This window comes from Arvicanthis niloticus, chromosome 15 (genome assembly GCF_011762505.2).
Source record: "Arvicanthis niloticus isolate mArvNil1 chromosome 15, mArvNil1.pat.X, whole genome shotgun sequence".
Classification (NCBI taxonomy): Eukaryota; Metazoa; Chordata; class Mammalia; order Rodentia; family Muridae; genus Arvicanthis; species Arvicanthis niloticus.
This window is the reverse complement of record NC_047672.1, coordinates 69,006,963-69,025,929: the sequence shown is the minus strand read 5'-3', so window position 1 is coordinate 69,025,929 and position 18,967 is coordinate 69,006,963.

The window sequence follows — 18,967 nt, the reverse complement described above, 5'->3', positions numbered from 1 at the left end:
CTGGAGAGATAGCTCAGTCATTAAAGACTTACTGGGGAGGTAAAGTGCTTGTCCTAAATGGCATGTCTTTACCACACCACTTCTTTCAAGGCTCAGAATGCTAAGAAAAGATGAAGATGGTAAGATTATAAGAGGCAGTTGTGGTGACCATCTTCAGGAAAAAGCATTTTCAGACACTATAGGACTTATACAGATATGAACTCACAGAGACTATAACAGCATGCACAAGACTTTTATAAGTTCAAGCCAGAAAAACTCCCACATTGAGAAGGGAACATATACACAAAGTTTTTCCCCTATCTAAGAAGATTTGCAACTGATAGATGCTGGGGCAGGAAAAGTCAGTGTTCTTCCATGGAGTGACCCTGCTTATCAACTACACTGAAGGAGAGGCCCCATCAGGAAGAGCTGACAAACACAAATCAAAAGCTGTGTGTGTGTGTGTGTGTGTGTGTGTGTGTGTTTGTGTGTGTCTGTGTCTGTGTCTGTATCTGAGTGTGTGTGTGTGTGTGTGTGTGTGTGTGTGCTTTGTTGTTTTGTATTGTTTGGGTTTTGAGGGTTTTTTTAGGAGAGAGAAAGCACATGAAGTTGGAAGAATAGGTAGGTGGGAGATATTTGGGGGCAATGCAGAGGAAAGAAGAGTATGATGAAAATATATTTCATACAATTCTCAAAAAAATTAAAAGGTTTTTTAAAATTGAAGTGTTTGTTTCTGAGCAGGACACCTTTATTTGGTCTCCAGATCCAGGTTTTTTCTTTTTATAAAAAAAAAAAAGTCAGTAGTGGCGCACATCTTTAATCCCAGCACTTGGGAGGCAGAGGCAGGCAGATTTCTGAGTTTGAGGCCAGTCTGGTCTACAGAGTGAGTTCCAGGAGAGCCAGGCCTAATACAGAGAAAAACTGTCTCAAAAAACAAAACCAAAAAAAAGAAAAAGGGAAAAAAAAAACTAGTGCAAGGTATAATCTTAGTGTGGGAAATGGGATCTGGAGGTTGGCTGGCCAGTCAGCAGAGTTTACATAGTAACCTCCAGACCAGTGAGAGAAGCTGTACCAGAAAATAAAACGGATGTTTCCCAAGGAACGACATCTGAGGAATAGTCCTCTAACTGCCATACTCAGGTGCACACACACACACACACACACACACACACACACACACACTACACATAAACCACACACAAATGCACACTTGTACAAATACTCCCACAAGCGCGCACACACACACACTACACATAGACCACACACAAATGCACACTTGTACAAATACTCCCACAAGCACACACACACACACACACACAAATACATGCATCCCGCATATTCACACATACATACACAATACCTCATGCATGCACCCATACCCACAATACCGTTACATGCACACCCACAACCCGCACATGCACACATACTGCTACAGGCCAGCTCTCCAGGCTACTACACATGTTACAGCCGGGCGGGGAAGGATATTATCCCCGTGCCCGCCCAATCTGATACCAGACAAGTGGCAGGACCAGCTCTTCTGTACTCTCACCCTTGGAGCTGGCTCACTGATGCCCCTTCTACCAAGGCCAGCAAAACTCTGGTGCCTCGGCAAGGTGCAGACACCATTCTCTGGAGTTCTGTAGCCGGTGAGAGGCAGGGCAGGTTACCTGCTCTCATGTCCCCAGGTTTATGGTTTATCTCTTCTGACTACCTCAGGTGGCTAGGGGTGAAAGGGCAGAGAGCATCGCTCCCGTGCCTGGTCAAGCACACATAAAATGAGTGGCAGGGCTATCTCTCTCTCTCTCTCTCTCTCTCTCTCTCTCTCTCTCTATATATATATATATATATATATATATATATATATATATATATATCACACACACACACACACACACACACACACACACACACACACACACACCACCCCTGCCATCAAGGCAGGCTCTACAGTGCTGCCTAGACAAGATGCAGGGCCTGAGCTCTGTAGTGGAGTGCTACAGCTGTTTAAGGGCAGTTTCAACTCTACCGATCTCATGACTCTTTGGGCCAGCTTGCCTGACTGCTGCAGGTAGTGAGGGACAAAGGAGTAGGGCCTAACCCGCATACCCATGCCAAATGAGTGCCAGGACTAGCTCTCCTGCGCTCACTCTTCAGCTTGGGGCCCCTGTCATCAGGGTCCGCTCTGCTGTGCTATCCAAGCAAGGAGCAAGTCCTGCCCTCACAACCAGTGCAGCTGGTGAGGGGCAGAGCTAACTCTCCTAAGCTCATGACACTGTCAGGAGCTTTCTCAACTGGAGAAGTAGATGGGGCCATCACCTTTGCTCCTGTGTCTCTCTATGGCAATTGAGTTCCATGGTCAGGTCTCCAAAACCCACACACTTAAAGCCATCATGGCCTCACCCTCACCTTTGCCATCACGGCCAGCTCCACTCCCCTGACTGGATACAGCACAGGGTCTGCCTACCTAACTGCTACCACTGGTGAAAGATGGGGTCAGCTCTCTGGATTGCCACATCTAGTGAGGGGTGGCGCCAGTTATGCACAGCCCTTGGACATCCATGTGGTCTGGGGTAGCTGCCTGACCAGGAACATTCCCATGTTCTCTAGTGATAATATGAGCCATAGACATTGACAATGAACCTTGACACTGCATAGGCACGGATATAGACATGGTCATTAGCAACAAATCAACCTCACCATGTTTCCAGTCGTCAGGTCTGGCCATTCACAACAGGCTACCCTTCTCTTCCCTGGAGTCTCCTACTCCATCTTTCATCACAATGTTCAAGCTGCTCCACTTCTTTCTCTCTCCCATCTGACCACCACATACTCACACATTGTGCTGCTTCCCACTACAGCTACAGAATGGTTTCATAGTTGGTAGGCCACTCTGTGACATTCTCCATCTGTACTGCATGGTGTAGGAGCAAGCAGATGTTACTGGAGGGCAAGTCTGTGGGTGGCATGGTGGTCCACTGGTCTCTGTCTTCCCATGTTTCACTGCTTGGATTTGGTTTGATTTGAGTTGAGTTGACTTTTATGAGTTCTAACCATAAGACAGCTTTGGCCACCAAGCCAGGCATCAGGATAGGATAGACAAAGGACTGCCATCTGCTCTGCCCCTGACTGATATAAAAACACTACCACCAGTCAAGTTGGAGTCATAATCTTTCTCTTTTATTTATTCTTTTAGAACTTTATATATGTAAACAGGCGATTTTAAGCGTTTGTTTTATGTGTGCAGCTATTTTGTCTGTCTGTGCACCATATGTGCCTGCTATGACCACAGGCCAGAAGAGGTGGATGAATCTCTTGAAATGAATAACCACAGCCATTTCAACCTTTGAATCACTTAACTAAAGCAAGAGTAGGATGTTGTAGAGTCATAACACTATGGAACACCTGAAATTGGCAGCACTGAATCAGCCTAGAGGGAATCTTTATCCACTTCATTTAGTTAACTAAGAGTGAGTGTGGGGAAAATGTTTAGTATCTAATTCCTTGGAGGTATTGCACTTTCAACTTTAAACTAACCTTAAAGCTATTTTTTCAAGTACCCATTAGTTTTAGAATTATATTACACTAAAAGAAAAAAGTGAGCACACAGCACAGAGTTCACATTTACTCCCAGATTACCAACTGAAACACATGCAGAGAGTTCATCTCTTGCACTAGTATGTACCCTTATCACACCTGAGATGCTCTATTGCTGGAACATTACTAGCAGGAGTGTTTTATTGAGAAGTCATTCATTCCTGCTGTACATCCCATGTTTAAGAAATACATAATAGGTTTCTACTCCCCCTCAAATATCTCATGGATAGTTTCACATATAAACATTTCCTTTGCTGTGCTTCTTTATCAACTTCCTGACAACATCCATGACTGTTGACTGTCTTCATAGTTTTCTCTATCTCAGAATGTGATGGACTTGGAATGATACATAAGTAGCATTTTACGATTGACTTTTTTTTTATTTTAGTGACATATATTTAAGATTTCTCAGCATCTAATTTGGTCATAGCACATTTCAATTTTTTATTGCTAAGTAATATTCAATTATTTGGATATATCAAAGTTTATCCATTTAATCACTGTAGAATATTGGTTTTGCATTCAAGTGTTGGTAGTCTACTAGGAACATTTATGCATGTCTTTATGTTGAAACAAATTTTCAACTCTGTTAAGTAAATATAAAGGATATGACAATGAGTTGATCATACAGGAGGAAACAAAAATACTTCCCACATTTATTTCTTGTCACTGTGCCACTCTCATGAACATGTTATATCAGAAACATAGACAAGCATGTTTATGGAGTGTGCCTGTCAGCTGTGGTATGCATGCTCCAATTCCTCCCTCAGATTGTCCAGGCACTGCTTGCCAACCGTTCTGGAAGAATAAAGCAAAGCCCTGAAAGGGTAGGGTTTTCAGGATTCTAGCCAGTCTATGAGTGTGTGCAGGTAGAGTTGGAGGCAGGTAGTTTTCTTAGACAATCTTGGTTATGCTCAAACACTTTATTTGGGGTGGGCTTGTGCACATACACTCTATTCAGGATGACTAAGGGCTATATACGAACCTTGGAGACTGGAAAGGAGTATTCAGATAGAATGTAAGCCACTGGCTAGAGTTTAAACTATTGAGAATGCTTTATTTGTATGGAGAGGTTTTCCAGGAATCCCAGGTACTTGCTGGGATTCTTATTGGAAAGAGAAAGTTGAACTTGTAGGTTTGCCAGAACTAAGTGAAATAATTCTTCAGGTAGATGATTAGGAGTTGAGGTCCCCAAATCAGGCAGAAAAGAGGAAGATCCACTAAGAAAAGGGAGTCCTCAGAGGAGCTATCTGAGAACATGGTATACGGCAATCTTAAGTAGCAAGGTATTACATGCTTTCATCTTTCAGAATTTATTGGATAACAATAAATTTATAAGGTGCAGTAGTTTCACTGACAGAAATTTGTTACATAATACCACCTAATTGAGTACTTGCTTAAGCTTATTTTAGGTTCTTTTATTCTGACTTTTCTACTAATACGAAATCTCAGACCATATATTACACAGCAAATATACCTAAATGTTTATGCATCCGTGCCATTTACAGAATAGGTATAGAATGTGAAGAGGGAGAGGTTCCAGGATTTAGCTGAGTATTTGCATTAATAATATAACAAATTAGCCCAGTGGTGGGATTCAACATCTCCTGAAGCTCATTCATGTGGATTTGAAAGTGAAGCTATAAAATTCAGCAAAGAAATATAAGAGGTGGAACTGGCTTTGAAGCAGGAAATGATAGGTCAGGCACAGACATGAAGCCAGATAGACAGTGTAGTCATCTGTACCAGCATCTGATGGACCAAGCCAAGCCAGAAATCCTAGTCTAAGACATAGCTTGACAATCAGCTGTGGTATCCAATACTGAGAAACATAGAAGAGTGCCATATACTAGTCTGAACAACCTCTTTGGAGCCCTGTTAGCAACTAAAGTTAAAATTCCTGCTACTCTGTCTTTACATACATCTGTGACATAAAGTGGTCCAATTGAATTATATATATATATAATTTCTCTCAGTGCTATAATTCATGGTCTCCTAATGATATGTGGTATGAGCCTCTTTCCATATTTTTTCTTTGCTCTCTGTCTATTACTATCTATGAAGGATATATAGAGTATATTTTACTTAACTGGTTTTTTTCTTGTTGGGTTTAAGAACTTTATGTATATTTTTGGTATCCATTCTTTATATAATATAGTTTACAAATATCTTTTAATGTTTTGCTAGACATTTTTTAATTTAAAACTTTTTCTTGTTCATTTAAAGAAAGTGTGAAATAGTTATTTAAAAATCATAAGTTACTAAGATTGTAAATTAAAGATGATTACTCATCTCATTTTATATTATAACTAAGTTGTTAGAAACATGGGGTAGCATATAATGTCCCTTTTTAAAAATAAATGTTATAATTGATGTAGTGGTTCCTTACATGCAATGTGTACTGTGTACACTGCATCAAAAACATTTCACATACTATAATTCTCATCAGACTTAAGACAAATGAAATTTTGATACATTTGTGTGACATAAATGTAGATAAATCAAAAAGCACTAAGAAATGTAACATTAATTTCAAATTAGACAAAAAAACACATGTCACTATGTTAGTGTAACAAAAATACCATTTCACTGCAGTTTAATAGCATAGATAAGTTCTTGCATCATTTTATAAACATTGAGCAGGAATCAGTATATTAACAAATAGTGTTTATGAACAGGAAACCAATATATCATTCAGAAGAGCCCAATTTTTCCTGTTTCAGTTGTAACTAAACACAAAAGATTTTATTTACTTTATAATGGTGTGTTATTTTATGAAGGCACTTTTGCTTTAGAAAAAAATCAATGTTTTTTGTCACCTAAATGTTTATCTAACAGTTCTCCAAAATCTCAACTTATTTCTAAATGTTCCTATTAATATGGATGTTCAAAAGAAAGACATCAGGAAATAATTTTTTTACTGTAGAAAATCCCAGTGCCCTGTTCTGGAAAAGAACCCAAGAGACTAGTTTCCTCAAGTACTCAAAGACCACCTCTGCAAGGGTACTCTCCCATCCTCACATAACATGCTATGATAACTAAGTCCCTGAAGACACACTTTGTAACTTTGAATACATCCAATATTTTAATGTCTCCATACATTTCTGTGAAATTATCTTTTTATTCATTTCTTTAAGTTTTGTAGAGTGAACAAGTGTAAACTACTACCAGTGTCAACACTACTCTAGGATCTGCTTACCTAGAAGTGAACTCGGGGAATTAAACTCTCTTGTTCATAGAATTAATAGAAAAAAGAAAGAAAACAAATATCTGAAAATACATGAGGTAATAGTGTCAACTGTTGCTGTGAAGAATGGGCACCATCACACAGGATAAGAAACATATGTGTTCACAGGAGACAAAGAGGGAGATGGCATTTTCAATAACTTGCTTAAGGAATCCCTCAGGTAAGGCATCATTTGAATAAATGACTAGGGGTGATTATGAACCATGTGAATATGTAGAAGCAGAGGACTCCAGGAATTGGGAATACCAGTATTAAAAAAGCAGAGATGAGAGCCCTGGTTTGTTCAAATGTCAAGCTTAGAATCTCTCTAAAAGCCCAGGCTTGCTTCAACTAATTTCCATTTGTTATCCTGCAAGTAATGGGATTGTAAATTAGCATATCCCATGTCTGACTGAAAGTGGATACAAAAATAAATAAATAAATAAGTAATCAAGACTAATAAAATAGAATTATTTTATGTTTTTTTCCTAAGTCAAGTATTTTTAGTATTGCACCATATTTCCCACCCTTAAGTGTTACAAAAGGAACTAATTTACTTTGCATTAGGTTGAACATTTTAAAGTATATCACCATAGCATAAATTTAGGGTAACAAAATATGACAATTGTCTGAGTAAATTATTATTTTTATTGTAATGGACTAAAATCTTCTTGTCAAATGTTATGTAAAAGACGAATATAGGTGGAATTAAATTGGATCGAAAATGATACTCTGATTTAGAAAGGCTACTTTTTTGCTTATTTCTTTATGGTAGAATATATTAAACTGTCTCAGAGTAGAAGAATCTTACTCTGAAATATTTATGCCATACAGAAAAAAAATAGAAGAAATATTTAAAATAGTTATAAAACTATCATCTTATATGTGAGATAAGAATAGCAGATTGTTTGGTGTAAATATTTTATCAATTTTCCTAAGAAAGATTTTTCTATGCATTTATTGCATAGTAAATATTTCCACAAAAGAAGCTGTAGACAGTTATGTTGGTATCCTTATCTTATAGTCCAAGGCTGTGTGAAGAAAATTGGTGAGTGGCTTGTTAAAAACAAAAGCCTTTTTAAAGTCTTGTCTTTAGTTTTATTGCATTTTAATTTCTCCTATGCTACTCTGAGTGCTTGTTGTCTTCTGTAAATTATGAGACAACATTTTCTTTTTCTGTTAAAAAAAAAGAAAGCAACTAATATAGGGTGTGCAAGCTTTACAGTCTCTGAGAAACTGTTCAACTCTGCTTAACAAGTGGGAAATGTAGATGAAAGACAAGGGAATAAGTGTGTGTTCCAATAAAATTTTATTTACAAAATTAGGAACGGGTTTAGCATTTCCTCCCTCAGCCACAGATGATGTCCTTTTCAGATTGTCATTTCTGACTCTACTTTGTTATCTTTTTATAACTAGTTTTAACTACTAAGACTAAGATTCTAGGATACACAGCAAGACTCTCTCAGTATAAAACATGACAGGGCCAACAGTATATTTCTTTGAAACAGGAGTTCTGATACTATGTGATGGTATAGAAAACCCCTCTATAGCTTTCTTTCTAAAGATGAATACAACCAGTTTACTCATATGAAAATAATACAGGTTGAAAATTATGTGGCTTATTTTGTTTTTAAGTTAAGATATTGATCATTTTTTAATCTAGTAGTATAAATTGCAAATGTTACTATTGGGGTTCAAGGTCTTATGCAGTCAAAGATGACTTGCAAATCACTATGTGGTTGATGCTAGCATTAAATTCCTGAGCTACTGGCCTTTCTTTCTCTACCTACCCTAGTAAAGTCATTATGGTCATGCACCACCAAACCTAGAGGTAATTTTCTTTTGCAAGTTATCAGAGAACTTTCTATTTATATACTAAGTGGAGTTTCAGGAAGTTAATATAGTATACAGGATCTTTAATTGTTTTGTATTATAAAGATATAATTAAATCATCTGGACTATGAAACCACAAAAAACACTTTGGAAAAGCGTTTGAGACTCCATGAAAAGTTCCATTTTGTTCTATTTCCAAGAAACTCAGGAATTGGCTTTACAAAATGGTCAATGGAATAAATAATTGCCCATTTTTAGTTTTGAGAATTTGGTTTATTTTTGTTCTAGATGATTTGAGAAAAGGGCTTGCTGGGTAGACGAGTCTAGCCTCATTCTTGCCTTGAAGTCCTAAATCTTCTTCTCTTGGTCTTTCCATTTCTGAGATTGAAAGACCCCCAAAAGGGGACCCTCACCCAAGTCCGGACCTGCACGAACCCAAGGACACACGAGAAACCATCTTGATGCAATTGCAGAGGAGGTTTAATGATGAGGGCCCTCGGGCCGGAACATATCTCACGCAGGAGATAGAGATTCCGACCCAGGACCCAGGAAACTTGGGATATTTATTGGTAGGGGTTGGGGAGAGCGGGAAAATTTGGCGCGGTTACATATGATTGGTTGCACTTTCGCACAGCTACACATGATTGGATATTTCAAACATCAGCAACTTGCAGAACTGGCAGAACTTGTAGAACCTCGGACCTCCCAGAAAGGGAGGGAGAGAGAAGTAAATACCAGATAGCCCATTACTCACTTGGGCTTGTTTGGACTTGTCTGGGCACGCTCTTGCATGCCTTTATTTTTGGTCACCCTGCCCCTGCAGGGACTTAATATTTTGTTACGACTAAATTTAACAAATTGTTGGTGGTCTTTGCTGACCATGAATTTTTTGTTATTGTTTCAATGCTGCTTTTAAATTTTATTTTCACAAGATCATAGTAATATGCCACATGCACAGGTAGTAAACAGTTTTGAAAAGCAAGGTTGGTGACACTGAACCCACTTGTCATACTGAAGACCACACTGTTGAAGACTGCCTTCAAAAACAGTAGAAGTGCCACGAGAAAACATGAGGGTAGAAGTAGAGAATGAAAAATTAAGATGGTTTCCTTTTTTTATCCACCAGTAACTTAAATTTTTATTGACATTAAAACCCAGTTGCAATGACAAAATGAATGGACAGCATAGAAAGGGGCTATGGAGAGAAGAATTCTTGATAGGAAAAAAAATAGTCATGTTAAGAATCCAGTGAGGTTGGATTTCCCTGTAGTAAGTTGAATTTTACGATTTTGAAGGCAATTCCAAACAGGTTATGAAATGACTACTACAAAACTCTAACTATTTTCTGGGTAGTATTAAAAGCCAACAAATATTTTCTTTTTCTGCCAGCCTTCAGCATCTTTAGTCATTTGATTTAAAAGGATTTATTAGGCATCAGTTTATTGAAAGAGCCAGAAGTACCCAGAATAAACAGTGGCTTACCAGGTAAGAGATGATGCCATTATACTTACAAAGGGTTTAAAGACCTACCTGGAGATTCCTCCCAGGTGAAATCACCATAAGCAAACACTGTTGTGGATGTCCGGAAGTGCATGCTGACAGGAGCCTGATATACCTGTCTTTTGAAAGTCAATTCCAGAGCCTGACATATACAGAGGTGGATGCTCACAGCTAACCATCAAACTGACCACAGGGTTCCCAGTGGAGAAGTAAGAAGGAAGACTGAAGGAGCTTAAGGGGCTTGAGCCCCATAAGGGGAGCAACAATACCAACCAGTCAGAGCTCCCTGGGTCTAAACAGCTAGCCTGGGAACACACATGGAGGGACCCATATCTCTAGCTGTATTTGTAGAGGAGAATGGACTTCTTGGGCATCTGTGGGAAAGGAGGGCCTTGGTCCATTGAAGTCTGGATGTCCCAGTGAGGGAAATTCGAGGGAGGAGAGGTGGCAGTAGGTAGGTCGGTGCCACACCCTCATAGAAATAGGAGAAGGAAGGATGGGTTAAGGGGTTTCTGGTGGTGGGGAATGGGGAAATGGGGTAACATCTAAAATTCTGAAATATAGATAAATAAAGAACCCAATAATAAAAAACAAACAAACAAACAAATAACGGAACTGGCTGTGGCAGTCGAACATTTGAGACTCTAGAAGCAATTGAACATTACAGATATTACAGGGATTGTTTTGATTGTCAAGGACAAGAGACTGTAGAACAGGCCCATGGAACTTTAAAACAATATGTTTGTAAAATAAAAAAGGGAGGTATACCTCATACACCACAAATTTATTTAAATTCATTTTTATTTTAAAGTTTGTTTCATGTTTTTGAATTTGGATGCCAAGGAACTTTCTGATGAGTGTCTATGGTGCTCTACACTAGGCATACTTAAGCATAGGTGAAAGGGAAGGATCCACTTCCTGTCATAAAGCATGATCCTGATCAGGTATTAAATATGGGGAAGAGGGCATGTTTGTGTTTTTTCTGCAGGATGCTGAAGGAGCATAGTGGCCTCCAGAGTGATGGGTGAGACATGATGATGCCAGGACAAAGAATGATGCTGACCTGTGAGCTTGCTGAGTGCCCTGACAATGGTGACTGGCAAGCTGTATTGGACAAAATTTCCCCGACCCACCAGTGTTTACCTATACACCTGATGGAACAAGCTGCCTTGCCTCAAGTTCTTAGACCTTGTGGAACATAGAATCAAACAGAGAAGTAATAATGATGCTTTCATTGGTATTAAATGTGACCAGTTATTCGGACTCAATCGTGGACTGGTCTAGAAATGAATCCAATATTGGATATAGCAGTCTTGATTTAGAAGTCTGGTTCTGGACATTTTCAGAGACATATTTGGAAGTTAGCTGCAGTTCTCTATGATGTTATCTTAGCAAGAGATAATAGTTGGGGCAAGATATGGATTTCTTTTTTTTTTTTTTCAAGACAGGGCTTCTCGGTGTAGCCCTGGCTGTCCTGGAACTCACTCTGTAGACCAGGTTGGCCTCGAACTCAGAAATCTGCCTACCTCTGCCTCCTGAGTGCTGGGATTAAAGGAGTGTGTCACCACCACCCGGCCAAGATATGGATTTCAAACAGGTGTTAGCACATATGTTAAGGCTCTTCTAATTGACAATTTTAAAACACTTTGTTTCTTTTACAGTATTTAATGTAAGTTGCATTGATTGTACACCTAATTGTGTTTCTGTTTTGAAATCCAGCATGTCAGTTATGGATGTCTATCAACCAGCTTTTATTTTAGTGCCCTGAATATCACAGAACCTTGGTATTCTAAAAATATCTTACAAGTACTGAAAGAAATGAGTCAGGCTTTAAGCAGAAGCAAGAGGGTAGTGGGCTTGATTATTGGTGGTATAACACCTTTCATTTCATTAATTGCTAGCACCACTACTTCTGCAATTGCTTTGACACAAGAAATTAAGACAGCTACTTTTGTTGATCATTTAGCAAAAAAAATTATTACTAATGTGTTGAATATACAAGATGATTTAGATAGGCATTTGGAAGAATGGATTGATGCTCTTTATCTTATTCAAATTACTTGAAGGAGGTTCAGAATTTAAGGGTAAGGAGACATCTTGAGTGTCATGCCAAATACCATTGGATTTGTGTTAGTTCTAAAATTTAGAGGGCAGTCATTATAATTCAGAAGAAGTTTAATGACACATGCAGTATATTTGGGATAATTCTAACTTCTCTCAGCATGTTTTAACGATAGATAGGGAGTTTATGAATTTCAAGAATGCTGCTCTGCTGATTGTTGATGTGGTAGATACTGCAGATAAAATTATACATAGCCTGAGGTCAGTATTTCTATTTTGGTAAAGCTTCAAAAATGGCATATATAGCTTGATCATGCTAGCCCTTTTTGTCCTGGGAATACTTTTATTCCTGCCCATTTTGTTAAAGCTTTTCTTTGACAACATCAACATGTTGGCAGCCAAGTACATGGCTTAAACATGGAAATGGACCCCCAGACAGAGTTATTAAATTAACAGCCTGGCAAGCCAAGGAAAGGGAAGATTCTGCACAGAGCCTTACCAACCTAAGACAGTAGTACATTGCTTTTGATAATGCATGTTCCTTTTGCATCAAAAGGCATTCTTGTCAGAACAACCTAAGACAGGCTCAGTCTTATAAATAAAATTAAAAGGGGGAGAGGCAGAGAGCCTTTGGGGCTGCTTGGCAAGAATCTGTCATAGGCCAAGGACAAGAAAGTAGGCTTCAGGCAGGAATCTGATATTAGGCTAGAATAAAGAAGTAATATCAGGCAGGAATCTAAATATTAGGCTAGAACAAAGAAGTGATTTCATACAGAAATCTAAATTTTAGGCTACAACAAGGAAGTAGGCTTCAGACATGAAAATGACCTTGGGCTAGGACAGGGAAGTAGGCTCAGATACTTTGGTCATCCTGATAAGCCCTTAGAAACAGTGATCACAGGAGTGTTCACATAATTGGGTTTAATGCCTTGCTTTTTTTTTTGACTATTTGTGTTTATTGGCTTGCTTGTTCCTTGACTATTTGCATCTATTGTATTGCTAGACCTTCAACCTAGAACTGACCTTAATACATGCATATAATCAAAATTGTATAAAAGCATAAAGGAGGAGGGGAAATGAAATATGAGGTTTTAGGGAGGAGAAATGGGGAAAGGAAATGACATCCATATTGTAAATAAATAAAATATCCATTAGAAAAGAAAGGTACTGAGACAATGTACATAACATATATCATAAATATATATGTGTATGTATAAAATTACTCAAGTGTATGTTGTCTTAAAATAGAAAGTGGTCAGCAGAGATTATGACAATTTTTACCAAAAAGAAAACACTATTGAATAGAAGTGTTGTTATACCACAATTTCACTATTTGTCTTCCAAATTCTCTGTAGTATTTATTACTCTACCTAATAATAGGGTTTGTATAATGATACAATTGCATTCACATATGTGTTAATGATAAATACAGATATCTGTAAGCTACAAAAAAAAAGTTGATAAAGAATAAAATGTCATCACTATGGCACTGAAAAAAATAGGAGTGACCTATAAGGAAGAGGTATCACTTGTTACTTTATTTCACAAATAATTACCAAAGATTCAATAAGACAGAAGGAAAAATGGAATAGTCACAGTTACTTGTATTGACAGTGATTGGATTCATTTGATGTCATAGATAAATCTAGGGAATTTCATGAATCTCTTTTATGCAGGGTTAGTTGGATATAAATGTTATTTAGTTTTGAGATCTTTCGATTTTAAACTATTTGGCTCTAATACTAAAAATAAAGTGAATTTGTGCAAGGTGTTTAGACCTAAAAATAGTTGAAATAAATGAAAGACCCAGGGATATCTAATTGTGACTTTGTATGTGGTATAATGAGATAATTTCTTTCTTTCAAATGATGAATGGATATCAGCTTTATAACTAGGAGATGAATACTTTTACCCTCTTTTCTTGTCTAGTAAACCAGTGTCCTCTGTATAAGTCTCCCATTATCAAATCCTTAAATGATGTAATATTTGGAAAACCACTGCTGAATAAAACTCTAATGTTGATATGCAGTAAGAAGGTAAAAGACTAGAAATCAAAATAAAATAATAAATCTTAGTCATAATTTGGTGTTCAAGAATAAAAATATATATTTTGTTTCATTTCTTACAGCCAATATTCTTAAATCTCACTATTTAGGACTTAAAATAAATCCCACAGTTTCCTCACTGGATTCACCTGTCATGCACAACATTTATTTCTTGGAAACCAAGCTCAAGCATTCTTTATTACTTACTTTTTATGTATAAGGTGTGTGAGGTACTCCTTCTACTTTCTCAGTGTATCTTATAGGGATCATAGAAATCTGGTTTCAGTATATGCCTCAATGATTTTCTTACGTATATTTTCCCCAAAGAAATTACTCTTGAGTACAGAACCAATGTTATAGATCCTATGTTTTGAAGTGGCAATTTAAAGTTGTATTTGAAGATTTGAAGATGTATTTAAAGATACTTTAGTTTATTTCTAATTTGATTTTTTTAATCCTGCAAATATTTCCATTACATAACTTTTGCAACTTACATTTCATTGACTCTAGGTAGTTCTTAACATACATATTTAGTATGGGCTGCCTGGGGCTTGGGGCTTGGAGCCAACTAGTGCTATACCTGTTTGCTGCCAGAAACATTTCTCAAAAAAAAAAAAAAAAAAAAAAGGTTCAATCAGTCTCTTGCCTACTGTAGAATGCATCAAATTGGATAAACTAACTGTGAAGAACTGTAGAAATTGTAATCATTATCTTGCTATGATTCAGCTTTGAAATCTTTTCCTTAATAATAACAATAAAAAAGAGAGAATGCAATTCTTTTTTTGCTGTAACCAATGGTACATTGAGTAAGTAATAACAATGTTTATCCACTATGACTTTTCTGAGTAGTGATCCATCATGAAAGAAGTGATGTCCAAAAACATTGACTAAATTCTTCATAGTTACTTAATTGTTTCTTGATTCTTCCTCTGGAAGAATCCTGAATTACTGAAATAGAAAAGAAAAGTGAACTTACTATGTAATCATTAAGAATTCAAACCTGAGGATATTTTCTAACTATAACAAGTGCTAGTTTGCTATGGTTGATCAGAGCAGCAGTTAGGAGGCCTTATCTGATAAAGGCCATCACCATTCTGTTTCATGGAGTACCTGGTAGACTAATGAAACATCTGGCATCTTCCCTTATGTACGAAATGGTCATTCCAAAGACCTAAAACACAGCCCTCAGAGACTCAAACAATCAAGATTTATTTCTCTTATCACTCATATTTCACAACTGCAGAGGCACTCTGCAAGTGAATTAGTTAAGATCTTATTGATTTAAATGACTGCACACGTATTACAATAAAATGTTATATAAAATTTCTTATAAGATTTTTAACTATTCCTGCTTGTACGTTAAAACTACTGTTAGATTTAACAATTTGGAATGATAAAAAAAATCTAATAAAAGTCTTAGTATAAACTAAGTCATGAAAGAAAAATATTGCAAATTTTAACTGCAATGAAATAGAAGCTAAGTGGTAATATTGGGTTAATCTTTTAATATAGTACCACCAGGAAACAGGACATCAGAGAGAAAATAGAAATATTTTGGCACCTACATATAAATACATACACTTTCACCTTTAAAAGTATGTGATATTCTGTTTATTGTACTATACATAAGATAAAACACAATTATCTTTTAATGAGCAGAAATAAAGAATTATAAAATAGAAATGTTTTCAGGGAGAGTCAAGATTTAAGAATAGACTAGAGACCTAAGTATTTTCTTATAAGCAAGCTAGTAACTCCAGGATTATTGGCTCAAAATGAAGCCAAACAGATGTAGCCAGGATAAATCTTTCTTCTTTGATGCTAAAATGTGAGAATGAACTACTTCTTGCTAATAGTTACATGTATTTTAGAAGGATTACAAAAGGCATAACCAAAAACAAAATCCATGGAGATTGTCATTCCCAGAAAGACTGTGAGGCATCAGCAAACTTTCTCATAAATGCTAAGGAATTTGGCAGAAGAGATGCAGAATTAGGAACATATAGCTATTATTTTGTAATGAATATCCACTTTTGAATAGATGATAGTGATTATCTAATAAAAATACAGTAGATAAGTAAACTAACTTATATAGAAGATTTTGTGACATTCACTGTGAGAAACGATAACTGAGGGCTTTGCTTCTAAGTAAATTTGAGGAATTCCAAGAAGTTCTCCATTAGAGAGCATTTTTAGCATGCTTAATGTTCTAAAATGTCTTAAATCTCAGTTTTCTACACTGTCCTTTTAAAAATTATTTGCTTTATAAAGATGATCTTTTTTGAGATTACCATAGAACTACTTATCAAAACCACAAATTGTACAGAACATTGACAAGCATTGTCAAAAAATTACTTATCTCAGAAACACTTGAAAAATCAAGATTTGCTAACATCAGTGATGAGTTTATTTTCTTTCTCATAGATTGCGTTTGGTAAGATGGACATTTTTCCTACATTAATCATACCAATACATGAGTATGGGGGATCCTTCTGTCTTCTGTTATCTTCCTCAGTCTCTTTCTTTATTGTCTGAAAGATTTTATCATACAAGTCTTTTACTTGCTTGGCCAGAGTCACCCTAAAATATTTTTGAAGCAACTATGAAAGGGATTGTGTTGCTGGTTTCTCAGTCTGTTTGTCTGTTCTTTGCAAATAGAAAATCTACTGGGTTTTGTGAATTAACTTTGTATCATGCTAATTTGTTGAAAGTGTTAATCAGCTGTAAGAATTTGCTGATGGAATTTTTAGAATCACTAATGCATATAATTATATCATCTGTGAATAAGAATATTTTGGCTTCTTTCTTCCTATTTTTAATCACTTGATCTCTTTCATTTGTCTTATTGCTCTAAGACTTCAAGTATACCATATGAAATAGATATGGGGTAAGTGGAATCCTTGTATTGTTCCTTATTCTAGTGGGAAAAAATTGAGTTTATCTCCATTTAGGTTGATGTTGATGGTGGACTTTTTGTAAATTGCCTATCTTTTCTTTAAGTATGTCCTTTCTATCCCTAATGTCTTCAGGACTGGTATCAAGAATGGGTATTGAATTTTGTCAAAGGCCTTATCTACATCTAATATGATGATCACATGTTGGGCCCCATTTTAGCCCTGCTTTGAGCCTTGTGGACAAACCTAAGCCTGGTTTGAGTTTGAGAACTGTCCTAGTCACTTCCGTACCAGAATGACTCAACAGGACCTGTTTGGCCCTGCCTCAGCTCAGCTGTTGCTGATGTAGAGCTTTGCCATTGGCCCTGTCAGTTACCCCATACTTGACATTTCTCTACACCATGAAGACTTGAGAAAAATGAGAGAATGATTCCTTCTCGGACTGTCTCCCCAGAGGGGACTCCCATGGATCTCGGTGATCCATAGCACCTATCATTTTACCATCATTGACATTAAAGAGTGTTTCTTCTCCATTCTCCTATACCCCAAAGTTAGTTTGCCTTTTCTATTTCTTCTGTTAATTTTAGCAGGCCTGATTCTAGGTTCAAATGGATGGTTATACTTCAAGGCATGGCCAATAGCTGCCACCCCATGTGTCAATATCATATGCTCAATATATTTTCATTCCTTTTAGATGATTTCAATATTTTATTTTACATTTATATGGATGATATTGTTTTGAGTACACCTAGCTTTTCAGACCTCCAGGAGCTTACTGATTAGTGTCTCTCCATCCTTAAATATAATAATTTTCGAGTTGCTCCTGAAAAGGTTCAAAAGCTGCCACCATATAAAATCGAGGGCTCCATGTTGTCCTTAGATGCTGTGTCCCCTGTTAAGCCTCAACTTCAAATTCAAGATTCCTATACTTTCCTTCAGTTACAAAAACTTTTGGGAAATATTAATTGGATGAGGTCTTAGATCTCCATTGCTACAGAAGATCTAACACCATTATTTGACATCCTTAAGGAAAATGACCTCTCCACCCCTATAGTGCTAACATCTGACCATATCCAGCTGTTGAACAAGATTCAACAGGCCATTGATTCAGCCACCCTTAAATGATATGATCCCAACCTACCCCTTATTTTATATATATTTTTATGGAGAAACATTGTGCACTCCACTACTTGGTCAAGAGGGCTAACTCATCCATTGAATCCACCTTTTAGTGGGAGGGGCCCCTTGAGTTTATTCTAGGGCTAACCAGCTGACTGATTGAATTGTTACAGGGAGAGATTTAACCATTAGACTCTTTGGAACAGAGCCTTCTGCCCTCATTGCCCCATTTAAAACTACAGATTTCTTTTTGTTACAGAGAAACAATAGCCAGGTTGCTCTAGCCTTAGAAGGCTTTCCTGGCACAATTGATTTCCACTTTGGACCATATAAGTGGATGAGTTCTTTTTCCAGATTTGAATGGAAGCCCCAGACTCTTTCTATCTATTTCCAACCCAAACTATCCTACTGTTTTTGCTGATGGTGGGCACCTGGGGTCCTCCATTGTTGTTTTCCCCCCTTCCTCATTGGACAAAGGTCCATTGCCTATAAAGTCAGACCCAAAGAAATTGAGAGCTCTGCTCAATTTAAAGAATTCTTTGCAGTGGTTATGGCATTAGGTATGGTTTCTGAATCCTTTAATTTGTTTTCTGACAGCCTCTATGTAGTAAACTTACTGCCTAATTTGGTAGATGCTCATGTTAAGGTTGATTCTAACCCCATCACCCCCTTGATGATCCAGGCTCATACCTTACTAAAACAAAACCAAAATCCTC